The sequence below is a fragment of the Astatotilapia calliptera genome, chromosome 17 (assembly GCF_964374335.1).
Source record: "Astatotilapia calliptera chromosome 17, fAstCal68.1, whole genome shotgun sequence".
NCBI lineage: Eukaryota > Metazoa > Chordata > Actinopteri > Cichliformes > Cichlidae > Astatotilapia > Astatotilapia calliptera.
In genome coordinates, this window is record NC_137438.1 from 32,024,332 (window position 1) to 32,029,215 (window position 4,884).

Sequence of the window (4,884 nt, forward strand, 5' to 3'; positions counted from 1 at the left end):
TGCAGATCTTCTCGAGAGCAGTGATGTTTTGGGGCTGTTGCCGAGCAACACGGACTTTCAACTCCCGCCACAGATTTTCTATGGGGTTGAGGTCTGGAGACTGGCTAGGCCACTCCAGGACTTTCAAATGCTTCTTACGGAGCCACTCCTTTGTTGCCCGGGCGGTGTGTTTTGGATCATTGTCATGTTGGAAGACCCAGCCTCGTTTCATCTTCAAAGTTCTCACTGATGGAAGGAGGTTTTGGCTCAAAATCTCACGATACATGGTCCCATTCATTCTGTCCTTAACACGGATCAGTCGTCCTGTACCCTTGGCAGAAAAACAGCCCCATAGCATGATGTTTCCACCCCCATGCTTCACAGTAGGTATGGTGTTCTTGGGATGCAACTCAGTATTCTTCTTCCTCCAAACACAACGAGTTGAGTTTATACCAAAAAGTTCTACTTTGGTTTCATCTGACCACATGACGTTCTCCCAATCCTCTGCTGTATCATCCATGTGCTCTCTGGCAAACTTCAGACGGGCCTGGACATGCACTGGCTTCAGCAGCGGAACACGTCTGGCACTGCGGGACTTGATTCCCTGCCGTTGTAGTGTGTTACTGATGGTGACCTTTGTTACTTTGGTCCCAGCTCTCTGCAGGTCATTCACCAGGTCCCCCCGTGTGGTTCTGGGATCTTTGCTCACCGTTCTCATGATCATTTTGACCCCACGGGATGAGATCTTGCGTGGAGCCCCAGATCGTGGGAGATTATCAGTGGTCTTGTATGTCTTCTATTTTCTGATGATTGCTCCCACAGTTGATTTTTTCACACCAAGCTGCTTGCCTATTGTAGATTCACTCTTCCCAGTCTGGTGCAGGTCTACAATACTTTTCCTGGTGTCCTTCGAAAGCTCTTTGGTCTTGGCCATGGCGGAGTTTGGAGTCTGACTGTTTGAGGCTGTGGACAGGTGTCTTTTATACAGATGATGAGTTCAAGCAGGTGCCATTCATACAGGTAACGAGTGGGGGACAGAAAAGCTTTTTACAGAAGACGTTACAGGTCTGTGAGAGCCAGAGATTTTCCTTGTTTGAGGTGACCAAATACTTATTTTCCACCCTAATTTACGAATAAATTCTTTACAAATCCTACCATGTGAATTCATGGATTTTTTTTTCACATTCTGTCTCTCACAGTTGAAGTGTACCTCTGGTGCAAATTACTGACCTCTGTCATCATTTTAAGTGGGGGAACTTGCACAATCGGTGGCTGACTAAATACTTTTTTTTGCCCCACTGTATGTTGCTAATTCTGGTATTATAGATATTTAAATATAGTAAGTTTCGTCCAGATTGATTAACTAAGAAGAACATATAAAGAGCAATTTTTAAACTTTTGTGTTTCTGTAATGAATAACCAACCAGTCTATGCAAACTCTTTAATCAAAAATTTTAATGCTAAAAAAATGAAAAAAAAAACAAAAAACAAACAACCAAAAAAAACCTCATTCATTATTTCATTAAGATGATGAATTTGTTATTTACTTGCATTCCTGAACAGAATAATTAGTTTTAGTGGTTTAATATTATGCTTGATTAATTCCTAACTTCTCATTGAAGTCCAGTGTGCTGTCTCAAATTTGGGTATAAAAATGTTAATTCAGTTTGCTATTTGATTAATAAATAAAATTTTTTTTAGTTTTAAACACCTTTTTGACAGAATTCTAAAGCATTTGTCTTTTCTTGTTTTTATGACAAGTAGTCTGATTCTTTTTTTTAAGCTTTGTAAATGTTATAATCAACTCATATATCTGTCACATCAAGAATGAGGAAACTATTTTTTATTAAGGTTAAAATTGGCAGAGCATGTCATTTCTTTTGCAACAATAGTAGAGATGGCAAAGAGTCGCTTCTTGAAGAATTTAAGTTATAGGGTAAAATACATTTTAGAATCCAAGAATAATCGAAATAACTAACATATCTAAATAATTTACGCATTATAGAAGAAGAGAATGATGGAAAAGTTAAAAATCAATTTGGCTGGCTATGTCAAAAGAATAAATCCATTTTAATCAAATAATTATTGTCAAAGTTGAACAGTGAAAGTCTATCACACTGTACACACCTCTCTCCTCTTCCCTGAACCTCTGTATCTAATTCATCCACTCTGCAGCTCTTCACCACCTCTGCTCTTCTTCTCAGTACTGAAGGCCATCCAGTCTGGATCCATCTCCGGCTCAATATCCCATCCATGATGCATTCAGTCCTGCAATAATTCATCTTTCATCCAATGACATTCTGCTATATATTTGTGTATCAAACTTACCCAAACATCATCTTGCAAAGAGATGTAAGGACAACCTCTTTGAAGCCAGTGGCTTTGAGAAAAACTGAAACATTTGACACTTCAGGAATGAAGAACAGGATTCTTGACAGACATCTGTTCAACTAAACACTGTTTAAAAAAAAAAAAAAAAAAAAAAAAAAAAAAAAAATCAAACTGCTGTCATTCCTTAATCCCTGTCAATCAATGTCACAGTTATTAGCATACAATCATCAAGGGAAGAGTAGCAGAGTAGGGTGCACTTTTATGTCACAGCAAAAAGGGCCTGTGTTTCAATCCACTCGCCATTCTATGTGGTATGTATATATCTTCACTGTGCCTGTGTGGGGTTTTCCCTGCATACTCTAGTTTCCTTCAACAATACAAAGATATGCATTGTCATAGGAATTAACCCAAATGCTGACAAGGTCAATTTCAAATGCACCTTTTAATGACGGTAGAGAAGTAGAAGTTCATGGGACAAAACAACAAAGATCTCCAACAAATGGTAGGAACACCCTCCAAAAAAGATGAAAAATGAATCCTTAGACAAAGGAAAGCTGGGCCTCCAATATATGTTGAAAGGAAGTGGAAACACCAGGGAAACAAGACACAGCTGAAACAAATCAAGGACAACAGGACAGGGAAATTAAAACTAAATACAGGACACATAAGACAACAGTGTATTACAGTAAAAGAGGAAGTAACATAACAGGGAAATACTAAACACAGAGACGAAAATTCGAAAATAAGCTAGAAATGCTGGGAGACTTGACTAACTCTGAGCGTAAAGAAAACTGATATAAATAATAAAATACTAACAAAACCCAGAAAAGAAAAGTAAAACGAACTATTACCAAACACAGAGGCAAACTATGTACAAAAGTAAACAAAACCTTGAAAAATATAAAGATTCCAAATAACACAACTTGTCATGACCCTGTGCCTTCTCGGCTGACTCTGTATGGCTACAAGTGTTTTTGTTGTGCTGCATCTCTCTCTCTCCCCTCCCGCGCACTGCGCTCTACAGGGGTGGAGTCGTGACGGCTCCAGCCCCTGGCTCGGACACCTGCAAGCAATCATCTCACCCACTTCTTAAGGCGGCTGCTGAGAGTGCTTCCTCGCTGGATTATTGTGTAACACTCGTCAGTGTCATCACCTATCTGAGCCGTTTTTCGAGTTTCTGTCGTGCCACTACTTACCTGCCTTTCCTCTTGTCACGTGGCCGGGTGGCCGGTACTGAACAGGACTCAGGTGCAGAAACCCAGAGCGGAGACAGCAGATGATGCAACAATTTATTAGGTTTAAGTGCAAGAGAAAAATGTGGCAAAGACAAAAAACAGCGAGACGTGGAGTCTTGGTGCGGCGTGGCCTGGGGAACGTGGCTATGGCGAGGGAATGAGGCCTGAGATGCGGAACGGAGCTGAGTGGGGAACAGTCACACTGAAGGAAGAGGATATAGGAGTTAGGTAGGTAGTGAAGGCATCTCTGCAGTGGCCAGTTGTAAGAGCAGCAATTCTTACTTGCAGTTAGGGACCTGGAGTGTTGAGAGGGGGGTGATGAAGATCCAGGGGAGGCTGAGTGACGTGGAAAAGCTGGCCTGAGATCCGGGGCTTCAGATGGAGTGTGATGGCAGGAGGGCAGGCAGGTGAGGCACAGAGAGATTTCCAGAATGATTACTAGGTATCCTGAGTCCAGAGGTGGAGTGTGAGCCAAGGTGGATACAGCAACTGTAGCACAAGAGAGTCGTGTTAACAGGATGAATCACAGCAAGAACTTAACGTATACGGCCTGTTACCAACATGTGTTGATGACGAACTGGCAGTGAATGAACATCAACGTGTGGTTTAAATCCCTCTGGCTTGATTGCCTGCAATAGGCTCCAGGTGTGCGGGAGCTGGAGTTGGCCCTGCCCAGGGGCGGATCCCAGGTCAGTTCAGGAGCCTTATGGAAATTCCAGCCACCCACCGCAGACCATGACACCTCTCTGTGCCAGAATTCTCGCCAGCCTGAGGACCGCCGTTGGTGAGCTAAAGCCGGAGTCCGAGCTACCTGAGCTTCAGTGGATTTTGTACCTAGCCCTCTTCTTCCCGTGCCTGTGTTCCCCGGAGACCCTCTTCCTGTGCCCCCTCACCCGTATATGTTCGCACCTGGTGTCTGTGTGTGTAAATAAATCACGAACTTAAGTGACGGTCTGCCCCCGAGTCCCTCCTGAGCCTGACACAACTCACATTTCATAATCAAAAGAGACATTAATTAACAATAAACTAGAGTTCAGAAAAGAAAAAAACCTCTGGACTCAGAATCTAGGACCATGTTAGTGGGTGATTTCAAATTGGCCATAAATGTAAATGGTTGTTGTTTCTGTGTAAGACCTGCGACAGACTGCCAACTGTAGCCTGGCTTTCACTCTATGACAGCTGGGATAGGATCCAGTTCACCTGCAACCCTAAACTGTATAAGCAGTTGGGAAAACAGAAGAATGTAAATTTACAAAATCAAGGCCAGACAGGTCCAGCGGCAGTCTAGCATTACAACTACAGTTTTAGTGAACTTATATCAAAGTCTAGCAACTCGCAC

The 4,884-nt window shown here is 42.4% G+C and overlaps 1 long non-coding RNA gene across 1 annotated transcript; it reads right to left on the reverse strand.

Annotated features, from left to right (window-relative positions):
* Window positions 1-2,446: 2,446 nt before the first annotated feature.
* Window positions 2,447-4,338, reverse strand: LOC145421382 (uncharacterized). Its single transcript, XR_013902722.1, has 2 exons — window positions 3,828-4,338; window positions 2,447-3,747 (listed from the first exon to the last, which is right to left on the reverse strand). It is a non-coding gene; the product is annotated as an uncharacterized LOC145421382 (long non-coding RNA).
* Window positions 4,339-4,884: the final 546 nt, after the last annotated feature.